A 7,720-nucleotide genomic window follows, 5' to 3' on the forward strand; every position below is an offset into this window, starting at 1 on the left:
CATGGATTTGTTGTTCTACCCATCTACGCACTCTCTGGTTGATTCTTGTATCTGCCCTGACCAGGGATTGAACCCACAACCTTGATATATCGGGATGATGCTCTAACCAACTGAGCCACCATTCTTCATGGCATCACTGAGGGTTTTGGGGGAGCATCTGGGAACAGGTAGAAACCCACTGGTGTACAGAATGTATTTACTCTTAGACTCAGCGATTCACCAACTGGGAACTAAGCAATATTATTTCTTGTGTGTCTGAAATTTAAACTTACTGCAGAGTCCAGTATGTTCACTGGCTAAGTCTGGGAACACTAGGTGGAAAGCCAAAGACAAAGTAGATGCTGAACGGGCCAGGACCATTTAGTTCAAAGAAATACGAAGCCATGCCAAACTACTTAAAGCAAACATAAAACTAAATGTTGTGCAAACACATGGCCAATTGACTTCTCATGATGGTGCAAATACAATTCATTTGGGCAAGGAAAAGAAGCCGGACCACCTGCATATGTTTATATGGGGAGAAAAAAAAACTTGACCCCTATCTTACATGATGCACGATAATTAATTCAAAGGAGATCATATACCTAAATGTAAATGTTAAAAAGATAAAGTCCCTGAAGGCAAACACAGGAAAGTATCTTTACAACATGATAAAGTCCCTGAAGGCAAAAAAACAGAGAGATTCCCACTGCATTGTTGGAGCAACAGGGACAGGGACCTGACGCAAACACACAAGGTGCAGTCCCTCCTTCTTCTCCAGCCATGCGTTCTCTCTATCGCCCCCTATTGGCAGAGCCTACAACAGAGGCGGACAGGGGCAACTAGCAAAGCCGGAATGTGGACAGAGTTTTTCGTCGGTATCCCAGATGGCAGGGTGGCGTGGCTGGGAGACAATACGTAAATGACTGTCATTGGTTAGTTTCCTGCCCCCCTCAATCTTCAATAATATATACCCAGGGAAACAATGGTTCTAATTAGAAGTCAGTCCAGAAACATACTGAGAAAGTAAGTTATATATATTAGATGCCGAAGATTCGTGTAAGAATGGGTCTTCCTTCCCCTGGCTGCCGGCACCACCTTCACTCTGGCCAGAGCCGCCTTTTCACCTTCCCACCTTCCCATGCTGCCCAGAGGCCCAGAGCGGCTGGGGAGGTGCGGAATGCCTGTGTCCTCGCCCGGCCGCTGGGCACCTGTATATGCAAATTAACCCGCCATTTTTGTTGGGTTGATTTGCATACTCACTCCTGATTGGCTGGTGGCCATCGTGAAGGTCCAGTCAATTTGCATCTTTCTCTTTTATTAATGTAGATTTGCTCTGAGTGTATGAAGCAAGGAGTGTTACAAGAAGAATAGAAAAGGAAAAGGGAAAGTAAAGAGAAGAAAAAAGGAAAAGACAGGGGGAAACAACGCTAATATAAACAACATCCTAAGAAACAGAAGAGTGTCGGTCTAACCATTGCTCTTATATGGCCGGTCTAAATTATTATCTCTTCATTCACTCAGAAATATAATACATTCATTTTTGGTACATGTGATATCAGTTTATATCTGACTTAAAAAGACCACACCTTTGGCTCTACATCTCAGACCAGACTATGCACAGAAACAACACAATTCTGACCCAAAACACGAGAAAACTACGTGAGTACACATCACATTTCAGAAAATGCTAGTCGTGGGTCTAGTTGTCGAATTTTTTGAACACTGTTTCCTCCACGTGTGATCTAAGTTTTTTGTCATTGAAAAGGTGAGTATTTTCTTATTCAGTAAAAATATCTGTAAGGACTCCTCCTGTTCGGCTGTGAAAACACACTGGGAAGACAGCTGTTGCCAAAGCAAATGAACTTTATTAGCATCCCATCTCTGAACAATGGAAAGCCTGCATATGCGCTGTCAGCGAATGAGACATCGTGGAATCTGAAGTCCATAGCGGATTTCATCTTCCAACTCTGCTGCTTACTTATCAGCTTTTAGCGAGGACGTGGGAGAAACGATACTGACTACGTCGCTGCACATCACGGTTTTTGTCACTGGGATGCTGACCCTCTTCTTCTTTTCTTTCCTTTCTTTCATCTTTTAAAAAGATTTTATTAAAGGTCTTTATAGAGCAGGGATGGCGAACCTTTTGAGCTCGGCATGTCAGCATTTTGAAAAACCCTAACTTAACTCTGGTGCCGTGTCACATATAGAAATGTTTTGATCTTTGCAACCATAGTCAAACAAAGATTTATATTTTTGATATTTATTTGATATATTTAAATGCCATTGAACAAAGAAAAATCAACCAAAAAAATGAGTTCGTGTGTCACCTCTGACACGCGTGTCATAGGTTCGCCATCGCTATTATAGAGCAACATCCAGACTCCAGCTCCAGCTGCCGAGGGGACCCTGTGATGCTGTAGGTACGAGCTGGGGCCTGGCAGGCAGCCCTGGCTTTGCACCCTTCTGCTCCGAGATGGGGGTGCTGGGCAGGATCTCGTCTTTGGGTTCCACGGTGCTCACACAGTCAGGTGGGGGCTTCTTAGGGCCTCTCTTACCACCTGGGTCCCAAGGAAGCGTGATCTTCACTTTGATGCCCAGCCCACCTCGCCTGGGCAGCCCATGGTGCACTGCAGTGTCCACATAGCAGTTAACAGGGTCCCCGCTGCGGATCATCAGACCATCGACAACCTTCACGGATGCAGCCCTCTGTCCTTGGAGTTTCCCAGACACCACAACCTCGCAGCCGTCGGCCCCTCTCTCCATGATGAACCGCGGCACGGCACAGCAGGCCCCGCACAGCCAGGCCTCCTAGGTCAGTGGTCGGCAAACTCATTAGCCAACAGAGCCAGATATCAACAGTACAACTATTAAAATTTCTTTTGAGAGCCACATTTTTTAAACTGAAACCATATAGGTAGGTACCTTGTTATTCACTTCATTAGGGTGCTCCTAAGGCTTAGGAAGAACCACACTCAAGGGGCCAAAGAGCCGCAGGTGGCTCGGGAGCCGCAGTTTGCCGACCACGGGCCTAGGAGTTTGTCACGCAGAGACTGTGCCTGGGAAAAGGCCCACAGACGACTCAGGGCCACTTCCTCAGCACAGAGCTCTCCGCTGCCCTCAGGGAAGCCAAATCTCTTCCGAACCACAGCAGTCCATTCCCAGATCCGTGGGCCCTGCTCACCAGGAACGTTCTGCGTCCCATGGCCCAAATAATCATTTCTGTCCTGTTCGGTGTCACTTGGACCTCAACTTCAGAGTAGCCATCGTCAGCCAGCTCCCGGGGGAGAAACTCGTTTGGTTCAGCTTTGAAGATGCCATTAGCAACCAGCTGGCTTGGGCCCCTGCACTCAGTCCACCAGCATCCGCAGCCCGCGGGGATGCCTCACTGCCCCAAGCCATCTCCCGGGACAGGACATGGAGTGGGCACCTTAAGAAGGCCCTGACCCGCACTGTGCTGCATCCCCGGGGCCCCATGCCCAGAATCTCACCTTCCTCCTCAGGCTCCTCTTTTAAAGGTGCACACAGAGCCCCTTTCACAGGGACCACCACAGAAGAGAGACGCACATAACTACAAGGGGAGACAACTGCACTGGTTCTTTTTACCCTAGGAATCGATTTCCTACTCCTACTTATCACATTGCTATGAAAGAACAGGAACCAGAGATCTAGAACAATAAAAGCATAATATGCTAATTAGACCAGATGTCCTTCCGGACAACCTTTCAGACGAAGCCGGAGCTGCCTGGGTCCTGGGTGCCTGCTGGCGGCCGGAGGGAAGCCCGGGTCCTGGGTGCCAGAGGGAAGCCGGTGCCAGCAGCTGGGGGAAGGAAAGCCTACTCTTGCCCGAATTTCGTGCATCGGGCCTCTAGTATTAGCAGAAAAACAGAGAGAGAAATAAAACACTAATCTATTAGACTCTTTTACAATGTTGAAGTATTTACTTATTTTTCTCAAATATCAAACTAAAAAGAGAAAATGTCATTACTTGTAACCCATCCAGTGCCTCATGAACAGTCCTAGCTGGTTTGGCTCAGTGGATAGAGCGTCAGCCTGTGGACTGTGGACCAAAGGGTCCTGGGTTCTATTCCGGTTAAGGGTACATACCTCAGCTGCAGGCTCGTGCAGGAGGCAACCAATCGATGTGTCTCTCACATCAGCGTTCCTCTCTGTCTTTCCCTCTTCCTTCCACTCTCTCTAAAAATCAATGGGAAAAATACCCTCAGATGGGGATTAACAAATAAATAAACAAAAAGTCCATATCAAGGCAGGCCCATGCCTTTGGGGTGCAGATATGGAAACCCCAGTCCCTCCAAAAGCCAGCATGAAGGAAGCTGCCCTGCTCTCAGATCTGCAATTTATTACCCGCTTCTCTAGGCTCAGAGCCCTGCCACCGAGACCACAGGACACCCCGCTCCTGTTCCCTACGTGGGGAGACGAGCTATTTATAGCTGCAGGCCACCAGGCTCGCATGCACTGAGCAGCAGACATGCCCAGGAAGTCCCGTTGCTATTCCAGCTCCCACACCCCACCCTCCCCACGGGCGGGGGAGTGACAGGAAGAGGAAGACTGTAATTTGGGTTTGTGCGTTTTATTATTCTTTTATTTATTTATTTATTTTTAACCTGGGATGCCATTTAGAAATCTTAAAGGGGCCCTGGTCCTCCGTGCCCGCCCAGCTGTCCTGATTAGTGGCTGTGCGTATGCAGGTCAGATCCGGGGATTAATGACGGCTAATTTGCCCGAGGTTGGTGCAGCCCAGGCAGCAGGCTCTGCAGGACCAGCTTTCGCTGCCATATGGGCGGAAGCAGCTGTTTCAATTACTTTCAATGCCCAGATGTGTCAGGCGAGCCACCCGTCCGCGGTGGGGTACAGCAGCCGCACGGCAGCTAATTGCTTCAATCGCCGAGGAAGCGTGGTGCCGGGGACCCCGAGAGGGGCTTGGGGACAGCCGAGTCCAGCTGTCCTCGCCGCTCGCCCGGCCGGCAAGTGGACAGGCCGCGAGGAGAGAGACTCCGGCCTCCGCCGGCCGGCCCGCGTGACCCCTGAGCGGCCTGTCCCCGTCAGGTGCGCATCACGCCAGGACAGACCGCGGCGGGTGACACGCCCGTGACCTTGGCATGTCTCCCTCCCAGGCGGCGGTATCTGCCAGGAGCCCATGGGATGCGGGGCTGGCGCTCCCGGCCCGCCAAGGAAATCAACATTCCATGATGCCAATTAACATGCAGCGCAGATTGGCCATTTGAATCCGAAGCTTCCAGGCACCTTTTGAAAGGTTAGCCTCCCTCTCCCGGCGCCCAGGCAGTCGGGGAATCAATGAATCGATGTGTGTGTGATGTTTTCTGGTGAATCCGATGGAGGCCGGAGGGGAAGAGGAAAGGACGGTCGCTACCACCCACTCCCCTATGCTCTGTGTGGTTCTTGGGGGGCAGGGGGAAGTACAGGGGATCAGAATCAAATATCAGGGAAAGCCGTGTGCTCCCTTTGTGTGGACAGGGAGTGACGAGGAGCAAACCTGGGGGAGCTCCGAAGCTGTGATCATCATCATAATACAGCCATTTAGGAAAAGAATAAACATTTGTTTTGTGCTAATTCTGCAGTAATCAGGGTGATTGATTGTCCTGTACTTGGCTACCCTGTTGCCATGGTTATGGCAAGCAGCCTGGTTATTAAGGGCCTGGACTCCACCGCCGTGCTCGGTTTGAGACCATTCATCAGAAACGCAAGTCTGAACTCACGGTGGCATCCCAGCCACTTCGCAGCCCAAAAGAAGGGAGCTCTTTCGCGGTTCTGTATTCTGTCGCGTTCCATCTGTGTTAGGGCGTGGTCTGGCCCCTCCTGGGGTCGCATTGCTTCTCTTTAAAAAAATAAAAAAAAAACGGCAACAATAGGTTTCCCGGGCAAGTCACAAGGGTCAGTCTTTTTTCAGATGGGTCTGCTGGAGAGGATATATTCATGCAACTGAGGCAGAAATTGTCTCAAAGAAACAGGGGTGGGTTCTGAGTGTGGGAGCGATTTGGGAGGGCCCGGGCCCAGAGATCTCAGGCAGAATAGACCAGAGTTTAAACCCACGTTCCAACCCGGCCCTCCCTGTCCAAGTGACATCTGAGTTGAGTCTCCTTTTTTAAAGAAAAAAATATGTCTTTTTTTATTTGAGAGAGAGAGAGAGAGAGAGAGAAACATCAATGAGAAAATCATTGATTGGCTGCCTCCTGCATGCCCCCTACTGGGGATCCAGCCTGCAACCTGGGCACATGCCCTGACGGGGAATCGAACCAGCAACCTCTGGGTGCCCGGGGCGATGCTCAACCACTGAGCCACACCGGCCCGGGCCTGAGTTGAGTCTTCTTGATCCCAGGATTACTGATTCCTCTTCTCAAGCCAGCCACTCCCAGCGAGTCACAGTCTACTTCCTTTGTTCTCCTTACCAGTGGTGGTGGGGGCGGGGTGTGTTCCTGTGTGTTTAAGTTGATAACCATCAAAAAACATGTTTTCAGGAAGAACCTCAGAATTCTCGGAGACTGGGTGCACACACGTGCGCTCACGGACTTATCTGTGACCCCCACTCAGAACCAGGCAGACTGCATCCGCGTTCTGAAGTCACAGCCCGCCTGAGCCTTAGTAATAGATGACTTTAAAGCTTAATAGCGTAGCCCTGACCGGGTTGGCTCAGTGGATAGAATGGCGGCCTGCGGACTGAAGGGTTCAGGGTTCAATTCCGGTCAAGGGCACATGCCAGGGTTGTAGGCTCCATCCCCAGTAAGGAGCCGTGCAGGAGGCAGCTGATCGATGATTCTCTCTCATCATTGATGTTTCTCTCTCTCTCTCCCTCTCCCTTTCTCTCTGAAGTCAACAATAACATATTTTAAAAAAAAGAATTCATGACTTTTGGAAGGTCAGGGATCCAAGGTGAGATGGACGAAATGGAAGCTACACTCACCTCCTCCCAAGACCAACCTGGAATTACAACTGAAATGCAGAACAATCTACCCGAGTAACCAACTGAAGGTTAGCTTAGGGCAGTGATGGTGAACCTTTTGAGCTCAGCGTGCCAGCATTTTGAAAAACCCTAACTTAACTCTGGTGCCGTGTCACTGATAGAAATTTTTTGATCTTTGCAACCATCGTAAAACAAAGACTTATATTTTTGATATTTATTTTATATATTTAAATGCCATTGAACAACGAAAAATCAACCAAAAGAATGAGTTCGCGTGTCACCTCTGACACGCGTGTCATAGGTTCGCCATCACTGGTTTAGACACACAGGAGCCTGGCTGCTGGGGGAGTGAGCGTGGCCTTGAGGAGACACGGGCACCAAGGACAGAATGAGAAGCAGGGCAGCTCCGGCTCCCAGGGTAGGAATACGATTTCACAACAAAAATCTGTCAAGCTTCCTGAAACCAGGTGGCCACGGGAGATTGTCACTAAAAAAGGATTCAGATGACAGCAGAGCCTTTTCTAGTGCCACTGCCTGGGGACGCGAGAGGCGGGCTTTGCTGCGAGGGGGGGGCCTTGTCCACAGGCGGCCAACGGCTCGGTGAGCGTCTCCTCCCGGAAAGAGTAATGTTTGATGGAGTGTCATCTTTTTTTTAATATATTTTTTATTATTGATTTCAAGAGAGGAAGGGAGATGGATAGAGAGTTAGAAACATTGATGAGAGAGAAACATCGATTAGCTGCCTCCTGCATACTCCCCACTGGGGATGTGCCCGCAACCAAGGTACATGCCCTTGACCGG

General features: G+C 49.8%; 1 pseudogene; it reads right to left on the reverse strand.

The window, feature by feature from the left end:
* Window positions 1-2,343: 2,343 nt before the first annotated feature.
* LOC102761709 overlaps window positions 2,344-7,720 on the reverse strand; it is a 134,579-nt pseudogene continuing 129,202 nt past the window's right edge.

This window comes from Myotis davidii, unplaced genomic scaffold (assembly GCF_000327345.1).
Source record: "Myotis davidii unplaced genomic scaffold, ASM32734v1 scaffold904, whole genome shotgun sequence".
NCBI classification, from domain to species: domain Eukaryota; kingdom Metazoa; phylum Chordata; class Mammalia; order Chiroptera; family Vespertilionidae; genus Myotis; species Myotis davidii.